The sequence below is a fragment of the Sinohyriopsis cumingii genome, unplaced genomic scaffold, assembly GCF_028554795.1.
Source record: "Sinohyriopsis cumingii isolate HCF-2022 unplaced genomic scaffold, ASM2855479v2 utg001097l, whole genome shotgun sequence".
NCBI classification, from domain to species: domain Eukaryota; kingdom Metazoa; phylum Mollusca; class Bivalvia; order Unionida; family Unionidae; genus Sinohyriopsis; species Sinohyriopsis cumingii.
The window spans coordinates 300,954-314,788 of record NW_028315958.1 but is presented as its reverse complement, the minus strand read 5'-3'; the positions used below and the strand labels follow the sequence as shown (position 1 = coordinate 314,788).

The 13,835-nt window shown below is 35.4% G+C and overlaps 1 protein-coding gene and 1 long non-coding RNA gene across 3 annotated transcripts in view; one reads left to right on the top strand and one right to left on the bottom strand.

Moving 5' to 3' along the window:
* Positions 1 to 405: 405 nt before the first annotated feature.
* LOC149772858 (uncharacterized) lies at positions 406 to 7,626 on the bottom strand. Its single transcript, XR_016417566.1, has 2 exons — positions 6,955 to 7,626; positions 406 to 767 (listed from the first exon to the last, which is right to left on the bottom strand). It is a non-coding gene; the product is annotated as an uncharacterized LOC149772858 (long non-coding RNA).
* Positions 7,590 to 13,835, top strand: part of LOC149772857 (alpha-(1,3)-fucosyltransferase fut-5-like) — a 27,957-nt gene continuing 21,711 nt past the window's right edge. Inside the window, exon 1 of one of the 2 annotated variants that reach the window (XM_089947193.1) lies at positions 7,590 to 7,725. The gene's annotated coding sequence lies outside the window, so the exon portion shown is untranslated. The remainder of the gene's footprint in view (positions 7,726 to 13,835) is intronic. The other variant, XM_089947195.1, reaches the window with a different exon arrangement.

Genomic DNA, 13,835 nt, shown 5'->3' with positions numbered 1-13,835 from the left:
GATGTCTAATATGTACACAACAGTGTTGCCTTGGTCCTATTAGTTTAAACCTCTTGGAGGAGAGATCATGAACTTGTTACGATATGTGATCTGAAACTGTTTCAATGTAATATATTACATGTAAACAATTGAATATTGATAATGTAAGGTGTTAAAAAGGTAGGAATACAAAATAACTGAATCTAATGTTATGCTCTCCCACTCACCTATCTCGTAAAATTGTTATAGTTGTAAATCTCGTCATTTGTTACGAGCACAAGATATCAGTTTGATGCAGAATATAATAAACACTCGTATTATTGTTATTAGGACTTTCTGAATCTACTTGCATGATGCCAGGAAGAAGTTCATATTAGTCTCGGGCATTATCCCGTGGGCAAGGCAAACAAATTAAGAAAGGTCGTCTGCAGTTAGTAATTCTTTATTATTTGCAAGTTTCATACTTTGCGATCTTCCCAAAGTATTTATACATCATCATCTTTGTGAATGATTATACATATCGCAATCTTCTTTTACATAATGGTCCACAGTTTATATGATCACTCTATCCCTGTCAAAGTGGTCTAGTTTCCATTTTGCAATCAGTGACATAATATGAATATATATTAAAACTATCATAGCTTTTATAGTGTTGGTATAAAACAATTTGATATACCAATACTGTTGGTATATCAATTTGTGATCCGCCCATGAAGCACTGCATATATAAACATTCTTGCAACTGCGCCTTTGCTACTGTATCCTGTCTGCGTTTCGTGCTGAGCAACCTGGAGTGAGGGAGATAAAGAATTTGAGATGTATGAAAATTTGAAATTGAACTTAAACCAAGTAACATACAAGAATATGGTTCTTTGTAACGGTATGTGTGCACTTGCCTTGGGATTCATATAATCAAAGGTTGAAAGTCACAAACCCTGACCACATTATACGGTATATTTCTTTGTTACGTGGTACTCATACATGTACTATGATGTGTGTCGTGTTTGTGATCAGAATTTGTAAGGTAACCTTAGCAAATTTTCAGTCATACTACTACGATATCTGCAGTGTGGCAGTTTATAGTGATGTCTTGCACTGGGGAACCATGCGGCAGACAGGTACCGCGATGTCCCCCGCCAGTCGTATTATCGTGACACCAGGCCGACCAGTCCTAACACGAGCCTCTTAATGATGAGCACCCAGCGAGGCAGCAGTACCATTTTTATAAGTCTCTGGTATGATTCGGCAAGGGTTCGATCCCGCGACCATCCGCATCCGACGCGGTCGCACTAACCACTAGTCCACCGGAGCGGTCAATACTGTTGTTTATATAATGTTTAGTTGTCATTTTTGAAACCTAGTGTAATGTTCTAAAATTGATTATTATCAATTAAATATGAAAATGTCCACACACACACACACACACCGTCTCGCTCTCTGGCTCTCTCTCTCTCACTCAGAGAGAGAGAGAGAGAGAGAGAGAGAGAGAGTTTATGGTCGTTAGTACTGTTATTAAAGGCGAATAATGATTTAGATCAACAGTAAATATATTAAAATAGTTGAATTACCTCATGTTTGTTCATCATTTGCTTGCTTTCTATTCCGTACTAATTTCCATTCGCTGGTCCTTGAAGGGCTGAGCGTTCATGTCAATGATTGAGCTAATCATGTGTTTGTAATGCTCTACTTTCTTCATTAATACCATCTTTCAATTTTAAATCATAAATGTGTCTTATATTGATTGTGTCAATGTAAAAGGTAGAAACTCAAAAAACAAATAATCAACTTATAAAATTGCAAATGTGATTTTAAATAGGAACGAAAGGCACATACTACATTTTGTAGTGGATACACTCGGTAGGGATGTGAGTATTTCATTCATTCGGTCAATACACAGTTGCCTGTAGTCAATCTTAAACTCCATTCAAAGTGTAAACACATGTATTTGCAGGTGACGTAAATATAATATATGTACACTATGTATCGCTGCATCAATTATAAACCACTCTTATACATTTTTCATTGAAAGGATGTTCGACAAGCCTCTTTTCTTTTCACGAAAAATGTATACATCTCGTGGTACGCGGACTTCAAGCTTTAACACAACCATGGAAATATTGCGGGCTGCATTATATGCAAAGATTCCAGACCCTAAACAATCGCCTTCTCAAAGATTGTTATGATGCATGTCGCCTATCGTATAGTAATTAGGTAATACTTGTACATGTTAATAATGTAACTCGTGTAAGATTTATTTTACAGGCATGCTTAGTAAAGCACATATCCATAATTATTATAGCAAAATCTATTTCTTTAAATGCCTAATCAATCAACCTAAACACTAACAACCCGGTGTTTATCATCTATTTTATGATTATTTACATGAAAATTACAGAAGGCTGATAACTCTTTATTGTTTGAAAAAGAAGTAAACAATAAACGTAAGTGTACTTAACTCCTTCCCAAAGTTCAGCTCGTCAGAGAGAGTTTAATTGCATGTCGCCGACTTCATGATGATTAGATGGTTATTGTTAAGCAAATGGATAATCCAGTGTTTTCAAATCATTCAGTTTTAAGAACAAAGTTATATTCCATAAAGTCTAGCTTTCATTACTGTACATGTTGATCTGGTAAGATATTTAGGCGCAGAAAAGTGAATTTAATAACGGTTTCAAAAGCACATCAAATGAACCTTTAGAAGAAAAAAATATTTAATATTTCAGTTCAATTTGCTTTACCTACCCCTACCCATTTTTATCTATACTCTCTCAATTCTAAATATTTAAAAACCATAATATATATATATATATGCATTCTAACCCTGCCGTTCCTTCTCGCGTACATATTTATCTTCATTTATTATTTACACACATCTTTTTGTTAGCTTTAATTATGGGCATATGATATCAAGGCATACACAAAACAAAATTAACTGTAAAACGAATGAAACGCAATTTGCTTAACTTTCCGTTTTATTCTGCCTAATATTTAAACTTTAGTTGTTATATATTGTCATATAATGAGTCAAAAGCAACTTCAGTTCCAGCGAATCTGCATTGAGCAAACTGACTTATGATATTTGTGTAGCTTTGGTGTCAGCCTACATTTTTAGAAATTACATTTTTATTTTAATAGATGAATTGATAATTTAGATATGTTTTATATTTTTAAATTTTTAATTTGCACTATCTAGACATGATGCATACTTTTTTCTATAATGCTATTTCACATTTACCAACTGGATGGTAATATTTGATTGTATCAATAAAAGAGGTTGCAAAGTTTTAAACAGTGCCTGAGGTTTTGTTTTTGGCAAAATAACTTATACTTGTATTTTAATAAGATTTGAACGTTTAAACATTCAGTTATAATTAGGATATGTCTTCAAAAGGTTCCTTTCACTAAAGTTTATTTTTGTTATAAAACAATCCCTGACAACCAAACCGATGTATATATTATATTTTCACTCATTTCCAGACTGATTCGCTTTCTTCGATATCATTAGTCCCGTAAGTCCTAAATAAACATTTTTGATTTACTTGACAGACCTATGTAAGGTAGTAGATTGCATAAGTAAACAGTGCTCATAGTTCTTCTTGTCAAAGATTGCATTAACGAATATTAAATTATATTGCAAGTTCGTACATACCTACCTACAAACCTCTCCTTGTTCATTTAAAATGCACTTATTTTCATCAATGTAGTTTGTTCGTCCTTAACAGTTGAGTAATTACAAAGATTGTGTGCATGAATTGTAGTTAAAATGTGATTAAGTTTTTTGCATCTTTGGTGCACTTCTTAGCTAAGATTATAGATAATCATTTTATATTTTTAAACAATTTTTAAACACGTTAACTGCTCGGATTATGTCAGGTATTTTCCATAAGTTTTATTTATTTAAGTGTTGACTAATTCTTAAATCACAGATTTTAAATTCGTATTTGCTGAGTATACATTTTTGTCTGAATTTACATTTGAAAGAGTGTTTAATTGCTGATATAAGTTTGAAGGTTTCTTTTCTTGTAACCAAATATTATTGAAATAATCAAGGGTTTCTATATTAGTTTTAGCTTATTTATTCGTGACCTGTGCTTTAATCGATTATTCTGTTTCTTTAAAATTAAACTTTCAGCTTCAATTCTTTAAGCACTTTGTTTTTTTTTTTTTGTTGTTTTTTTTTTCTTCCTTTGCATTGCTTGGTAATATTTAGTTGTTTTAGATCTAATATGTCTTTTCAAAATGTTCAAAAGTATAGTTGATAATTACAAGCAAGACTTATCACCACGAAACTGATGCTCCAGGTCGCCGCCTGGTACCGCATCGAAATAGTTTTGATTTGTTTTGTTTAGTTTTGTATTTTTTTTTTGGGGGGGGGGAATGGCATTTGGAAATTGCTCTAGGACATCCTACTACCTTAATCCGGTATTGCTTTATCACCCTCAAGATTCTTCTTTATTAACTGAAATAGTGTTTTCTTGTTCTCTTAATAATTTTCGATTAAATTTTCAATAAACCCAAGACGATTAGATAGTGTAGATAATGTCAAGGTTAAATTAAGATCAGAACCATCTGTTTTGTATCCTGGAACAATAGATCAAACAGCTGAAACAGTGACATTTGAACACATGCCCTCATTAATCAAGATATAATCTAATCTATATTGTTTTACAGAACTGGGTTGTCTCCAAGTAAATGTTCTACCATCTGGATTGACTACACTACAAGAATCTAGTACATCAAGTTCATTCCTGATATCCTGGTTTAATTTCCTGTCAATGGATTTCTATCATAAATAATATTGTATATTTAATTTCCATTTCCTGAACAACATTTCATTAACAACGAAATCATAATAGATGAATTACGATAACTAACGAGCGATTATGTCACAGAAAAGTCCCGATTATCATCATTATGATCATATACATTGATCACGTTTATGTTATTACTATCAATCTAATACCATGTATTTACTATAACCATCACTTTTTTTCGGGTGAAAAAAATTAAACGCGTGGCAATAACAGCTCTGTTACTCCATTTATCACTGACAACACACAATAAACCCAAATTATTTCAGTCTCGGTAGTACATAGTCTTTCTTATAAACATATAATAAATGCTTTGTTTTCTGTAACACGTGGAACATATCGACAAGTTTTAAGTTAGAACTGTATATGCCTCTTTAATTCATTGATACAAAAACTGTATTTTAATATTCGTTATTTAATAATTCAGCCTGACTGTCGGTACAAGTGTATTTTGAATGTCAAAAATATATGTGCACATCTTTATCAACCGATGCAAATAAAAGAAACAGGTATATTCTAAAAAAACACACACACACCTTTAAAATAAATTAACAATTATAGTAATCTAACGATTCGTCATGACTGCTTTGGATCATAAGCGATACTTACATTGGAGATTCAGATATAATTAACCAACTACTATAAAAACAGCTCGAGTAAGGTTTTGTAAAATCTATGATAGCGATAAGCAAATGCATGCATTAGAGATTGGAATATTATTCATTTAAAATATTCCTCAAGGAGCTAATAACCTCTTTAAAACGTATCAGTCTGGTAGTAAAAAGGTGGATCAAGAGGATTGCAATTGTTGACCAGCTTGAAATATAGCTTGTACTTGCTCATATCAATTATTTTTAAAATGAAACGATGGTAACGATAACACCAGTGATAATAAGAACAGCAAAGACAATTATTATTAACCTTTTCGCATCAATGTCATCATTATCGCCATCAGCTGCACAGTAACTTGTATTGATTTCTGTAATTTCTATTGTAATTATGTTTACTACCTATAGCTGCAATGGTGTGCCAGATGATCAAGCTATTTTACAAATGTACATATGAACCCAACCACAGATACGTTGAGTGACTTGTAAAAATCGTTGAAATACTCAGTAATACTAATCACATTAGCCAGCTAGGAAGTGAACTTGAAAAGGAATACTTGGTTAGATAATAAAGTACACAGGATGAGTTTTTAAAGCACTTTATCTTCGGAAGATTCTGTTTTTCTTATAACCAAAGAGATACAAGGAGAATGCAAATAAACAAATCGGAGCACAACCAAACAAAACAATAAGTTAAATAAATGAACTGAACTGCCAAAAAACAATATAAAGGAAACACGAACAGATGAACCATATATATTTTACTCTGAAACACCGTGTAACGAATATTTGTTGTTCCTGGTCAGTAAGTGTTATTACCTAATTTCTTATGCCTCAAAATGATAGGAAATAGCTATTATTCCCTACAAACTTTGTTTTTGCTACCATTACAGTGATATTTTGAAATGTATCTATTTTCCAGAACATTTCAGATGGATTCAGTGCTGAGTAAACTTTTAGTAACTTCTAGAACGTTCTAGAACCTTCCAGTAATATAATAGTATTATAATAGTATTATAAATACAGGGTCTTAAGCCCACCAGTTCAGTTTAGTTCAAGCTGGATACATATCTGTATTTTTCTGAGATGGCATCAAGAGGCTGCAAACATCAGGCAGATGCATTTCGATATGTATGGGGCCAATTTATCATGACAAGCGCGAAAAAGTACTCCGTGGAAGCATCTGCTAAAATGTCTTAGACCCACAAGGCATATTACAGCATGCCTGTCCTGGATCAAGACAAATCCTGGGCACCTCGTTTCACTTGCGAGCACTGCAAACAAAATACTCTGGAAGGTAAGATGGACAATTGTTGCTCGAAATTTTATGTTATAAATATTATTTTTAAAAATTTTAAAATTGTTAAAGATTTTAATTTTGAAATGTTTAACAATTTTTACCGGTTTTGAAAACATATATCAGATATGAAAACTGTTGCGAAAATCTCTTACACATTAGTCATGGGTGAAATAAAGAGATTTTTGTAGGATAGTACAGAGGGGAAAAGAGAGGCATGAAGTTCGCTAGCCCGTGCATTTGACGGGAACCCACTGACCACTCAAGCGACTGCTCCTTCTGCATGATGGACCATTCCATACGTCGGACTGGCAAGAATGCACCTACTATAACGTATCCGGGCCCTCCTTCATCCATCGCCCCGGTGCAACACTGCCCTGGCCTCCCGATACTCACTCCACCTGAGAGAAAGCAGCCGTCTTTAGAAGAGAGCAAAAAGTCGGAGAGCGAGGAAGACGTTGTAGAGAAGATGACAATTTCAGAGGTGGAGCTGTGGAAAGAAACCCATACTGCCCCATTCAAAAAGACCTCAGCGACTTGATCAGAAATCTTGGTCTCACCGAGTCCAATACCGAGCTTTTCACGTCTATGCTCAAGCATTGAAACTTGCTGGATAACAATGTGACTAGTCTGTTTGAGGCAATCGGAATAGCCTGTAACCGGAATGAGTGGAGCCTTATCATCATAGCTCATCCAGGAGCCTCAAAGCCGTACTGCTCTATAATGGAAACAAATACCCGTCTCTTTCCCTACCTCACTCGGTGCACCTCAAAGAGGATTACTACAGCATCAGGACCTTGTTGGACGCCTTAAAGTATGATGAGTATGGCTAGGAGGTCATCGAAGACATCAAAATGGTGGGATTTATGATGGGTCTCCAAGGCTGTTTTACCACGTTTCCATGCTATATTTGCCTTTGGGACAGCAAGGACACTAAGGCGCACTGCCATAAGCTGGACTGGCCACAGTGGAACGAGTTCGCTGTGGAGAAGAACAACGTTAAGTGGGAGCCACTACCTATCGTAGGAAGGTAACTCCTCCAGATAAAGGGAATCAACCAATATTATGATATATGAGCAGCTCGGCAGCTGCAATATTTCTTAAGCAAAACGGACGTTATCAAATATTTTAAAAAATATCTAATTGTGAATTTTCTATATTTGGACATGTATGAAATCAAATCACATTCATTACATTCATATCCTGCAGTTTCAGTTTCTATATTCAGTTATCAACATTGGTACATAACTATCATTTAATATTAGCATGTCTGACCCACAATTTAAGCCCCAAACTATTGATACAGACACAGGTGTTCATTTAAAGTATTCGTTTCTTAGAAGGCTTGTCCCGTGAAAATGAACATGAATAATAAAGACTAGACAGTTTTGTGGTAAGATGTTGATATCTATCGGCAGGGTATACTACATTGTACATCGTGTAGAAATGCATTTACAAAGATGTGCAAATAGAAAATAAATGTTTATGTTGGACAATCTAATAAGGTTAAAATGAGATATGAAAAGTCCCAGTATATACTTACTTTTTCTGTAACAGAGATCACTACAAAGTCTAAGGAATGTTGGGGATGTTGAAAAAACGTAAAGTACTCAAGTATAACGGATGGCTAATGCAGTGTTACGGAAGAGCATGATAAATTAAACTTATCACTTATCTGCTAAGATTTAAATGGAAATTTTAGGCAGGTTATTTCAGACAAAAAGAATTTCTCAGTTGAGTAACCATTTATTGGTTTCCCATGTAAATCATGTAAACATTGCCATTTTGTTGTACAGTTCACCTTATAATATTCTTTGCTTGCAATACGAAATGGTTGATTGTTATGCAGTTATATATTTCTCTAAGCATCTTTGATAATTACATCTTATATCGTCCATACTTTCCGAAAATCAAAGTGCAGCATTTCGATTTTATTTCAAAAGAAGTGAGGTGCTTGTCAAGTTCAGAAACAATTGCACATGTATGAATTTACTAAATTAATCTAACAAAAACATTAAACTTATTTCCAATTGAATTTAAATATACAAAGGCTGATCAATAAGAATAGCAAGAGACACAAAAATAGCAATTTTTCTTGCATTATTTTATGGTATCATTGACATCACTTATGTTATTTTAAAATCAACAACGGCAAGAATCCATGTTTGTTTTTTTTACTGCAGATAGAACATTACAATTAGTATTTGTATTAGTATTAGTATTATTAGACACACTGTTAATATTTGTGAGAAAATGTTTAAAACAATGATATTAGGTAGACATTACTTTAATGTTTAAAATGTTATCGTAATGTGTATGGTTACATTTCGTGCAGGTTATAGCGGTTGTGATTTTACTTTGAACATAACGCGACGTTGTATATTATATCAAAACATATTTTTGAATTTCTTGTTTGGCTAGTTCAGTAGCCCATCAGCACATGCAGCTAAGGATGTGCCAAAATCAAATAGAGTATAACGCATCGCCCATATACACTAGAAAACCTGACCAAAGCTGGTCATGCTAGTGCTCAACTTGTAAGCGTGACTCATCACGAGTCACCAGAACCACTCGCGTCCCACAGATACAACTGTTCTTAAACAGAATCTGAATGTAAACAAAATATAGGTATGCCCTACTTGCCAGCTGCTTCTTCTTCTTTAGCATAAGTTATATCTCTTGCAGATTGGTCATTGACTATGTTTATAGTGCACACTTTGGGCAATGTAGAGGACGACGTGTCTGAAAGTGCTACATAGAAAATTGAAAAACACATTTAAACAATTATATTCCTTGCAACCTATTATTTAGGTGAACATTTTAAATATCGTAATAATTATACTTATGAACATTTGACCACAGTTAACAAATGCACGAGAAAACTGAATAAAGGCACGTGATGGGAACTAGAAATTGTATCCACATTCTAGACTGAAAGAAAGTCCACATTACAGAAATTTTGATTTTTATACAGATTGCCACAGTAGCGGGGCCCTAGATTTGATAATTAAAGTTTTAAGTATCCATCTTTAATGAGAATGAACTCAATCGAGCTATCTCCAAAGGAGTTAATTGTAGAACGAATATTAAAAGACGGTTGCAAAGACACGATATGTACAATATATAGACATATGTTTGAATCGAATATGAATGAAAGTAATATCTGTAACGATGTAGAGAGAATTAGATTAAAACGTGGTTGATGCAATTACAGAAAACTCCCATCTCATTGGAAAATATATTTGTATTATATATATATATATATATATATATATATATATATATATATATATATATATATATATATATCATGCAGAGACACTTCTTTATCCGTTAAGCTGCGCAATGCATCAACGAGTATACTCACATCTGCAGAAAAATGTGTGCGGGATGGGTAATAGTAATATCAGTAGGTATGTATTCTTAAATTTACTAACAAAATTTAACATCAAATCTCTACCATTGGTTTCTTTCAAAGGATAAATGGCTGAAACACCGATATAACTGATTAATGGTGCTACTGACATGAAGGCAGCACAACCGATGGTTACATGCAATTAAAAAAAATTACATCGATAAGGAATATTATGGGTTTTCTTACTATGCCCTGTGGTAGCCGGGTGGTCTAAATCCTCATTTTTACCGATCAGTGCCATGTCACCTATGTCTATGTTTGTTAGCATTTTGGGCAAGTGTTTATATTGAGAAAGCTTGCCAGTAGCTTCCTCCATACGTTTCACTGGCCGCTATCTATAGCCTATCGTGTGCTGAAAAATGGCGTTAGGCGCAAAAAACAGCAAAAATAACAACAACAACGATGTTTACCGGATGAATCCCGCAACATCGCTAAGCCAACATAGTGGGACGTTTTGCTGAAATCAAAAAATGCTGGTGTTTGACAGCCAATAAACCTGTTAAATTTAACTGTCGAGAACTCTGAATTAGAACAGCAGATTGTGCATGTCATCCAATAGCTTCTATGTCACTAATTGAAAAGCTGCATTTAAATGCGACGCTTGCCTACCAATTAAATATCATGATCTGAAACTACCATTATGCATATCGGGTTGTGTGAGATATCGGATTAACCCTTAGCTAATTACTTACTTCAACTTTGTTGTTCGTGCACGACGGTTGTATTCTTTTTTGTCTACTTAAAGAAAATAATATTGGGCCCCAAATCCCTTATTCGTGCGTTTCAAGTAATGCTTGAAACCACGGGATAGGTTTTGCATTGCTACCTCAATCAACATATCAATCGAGAAAAAAAGAGCGGATCACCACTTTCTTGTTGCAAGTCAACAGCAATTTATTCTTAGCTATGCTGCCTGATTGAATCCTTATTCAGATCAGACCTTGTGCTTGGACAAGGATATATGTTACAGACTTGCAATCTTCTTCCAGTGTTACTAACATTAATGGATGAGATGCGACTAGTATGGTGTAAATTACTTCTCTATCATACAGAACTCCCTCATCATCGCATAGTCCAAAGTATTGTGGCTCAGGGTGAAGTCACCTCATAATGAGGAACATGTGTGTAATTAAATGGGATCCATGACCTTACCTGTTGCATAAAAAGATTGAAATTAGTAAATTTATTGTGAGTGAGTGTTTATATCACTCTCTCAAATTTCACTAAGATATATAGTTGTTTCAAATTTACACTTCAAACATGTTCTGCAAGTTGGTGTCATTTATTTTTTGTTTCCGTGTGACCTTAGAATTGAGGCAGAGGACGTAACTACGTTATGCACAACATTGCCGAGTCATTATATATAAATGGCTAGTTTTCCAGTGGTTCACAATTAAGATTCTTGACATGGATTCGGATCACTAAATTACATTCTTCCTTGGCATAACACTAACATAGAAGATATAAATAAAGACCAGGTAGTTGGTCAAGTACTCAGTTGGTCAAGTACCATAGGAAGTTATGGTACTTGACCAACTGAGTACTTGACCAACTACCTGGCCTTTATTTATATATTCAGTGAAGATCACTTTAAGTTTTGAATTTTCTTGTCTCAACCCAACTGGCTGCAATCTTATATTAGACTGTTAATTTAATTCCGTCAGTCGTTGCACCATTGTGCTTTATCAAACGCGTTGCTCTCTCACCATATCAATATTTTTGGCATATAATAAAAATGAAATTTCTACAGGCCATGTCCTGTGAATGCAACAATCATAATCCATATATGAGTAGGGGGATATGGGCCAGTTTCAGTTTCATTTTAAGTAGAATATTCATTAAAGACAATCTCCGGTGCTTCCCGATTTTACTCACCCTTCTACCTTTTGCGTTTCTAAAGGTAATACTAGCCCAATAGCCAAGTTTGATTGATCAGAATTCATCAATGTAGCGCCTAAGATATTGAAAACACATTTAACCTATTGAAAGGGCAACTATTTATATAGAAGTTAGGCGAACAGCCCATTCAAAAGATCCATTCTTTCAAAACTGGGACTGAAAGACCCATGGTGTTCACTACTTCCACTGCTTGCACCATTAAGACTTCAGCACTGGACAAATGTTTGGATACGTATATACACAGCTTTTTCATTTTTATATTATCAAAACTAAATTTAATAAATGGATGTGCTGATATCGGATATCGCCGATGTTTCTATTTCTAATGTTAAACTGCCTCGCTTTTGAACCGTATATATGGAAGCCTTTAAGTTTGATTGACCGTGTGACTGGAGTACGGTGAGGTACAACCGAGTTATGAAATATTTATAAGTCAATTCATATGACAATCCCTTATCAAATAAATGCATTGCACATCAACCAATAGTTTAATTTGCAAACTAAAATTGGACACTGCTGAACTGTTTATGTGACCAATGAAAGCAAGATCGACCATTGTTTGGTTTGTAAACACATGGTCACAGAGCGCAGATGTCAGATGACTGCTATGTACATGACATTTATAAAGGAAATTAAAAATACCGCTGTGAGCAGGCTACCACGTGTGAAGGTGACCATTTTAATAAGCTTGCCTGTAGTGAAAAAGAAACGTCTGGTAGCGTACCTAGGGATAAATAACTGGAGCAATTTCTAAAACATATATATATATATATATATATATATATATATATATATATATATATATATATATATATATATATATATATATATATATATATATATATATATATATATATATGTATGTATGTATGTATGTATGTATGTGTGTGCACATTATAACACACAATAAGAAGGGTCACCCACGTATCAACACCTACTGTGCAAGCAACACAGAGAAAACACAGCAGTTCATCAGCAAACTGAAGGAAGCCCTCACCAAAGTGACACCTGATGACACCATTGATTCCAAGTGGTCCCATATCCGTGACTCTGTGTACAATTCAGCCATCACAGCTTACGGGAAGAGGGAGCGAAAGAATGTCGACTGGTATGAGACAAACTGGGAGGAGATGGAGCCCGTGACTGAGGCAAAGAGGAAAGCCCTTCTGGCATACAAGGCTGCACCTAGCCCCAGAACACTACAAGAACTCAGGATTGCAAGGAATAACGCCCAGAAGACCGCCCGCCACTGTGCCAACACCTACTGGCTGAACCTTTGCAACAGTATACAGACAGCTGCTGACACCGGGGATACAAGAGGAATGTATGAGGGTATCAAAAAAGCGACAGCCCCCCCCCCCCAGCTACAAGACCGCCCCCCTCAAGTCAAAGACGGGCGAAGTCATCACAGACCAGGGGAAACAACTGCAGCGATGGGTTGAGCACTATCTCGAGCTATATGCAACCCAAAACAATGTCACTGGAACTGACCTGGACGCCATTCCAGACCTGCCTGTCATGGAGGAGCTAGACACACAGCCCACCCTGGAAGAGCTCGGAAAAGCCATCGATTGCCTTGCCTGTGGGAAGGCTCCTGGAAGCGACGGCATTCCGCCTGAAGTCCTCAAGAGCGGAAAACCAGCACTGCTTCAGCCCCTACACACACTCCTCTGCCTTTGCTGGGAACAGGGATACATCCCACAGGACATGCGTGATGCCAACATCGTCACTTTGTACAAAAACAAAGGAGACCGTAGCGACTGCAACAACTATCGGGGCATCTCCCTCCTCAGCATCGTCGGAAAGGCCTTCGCTCGGGTTGCCTT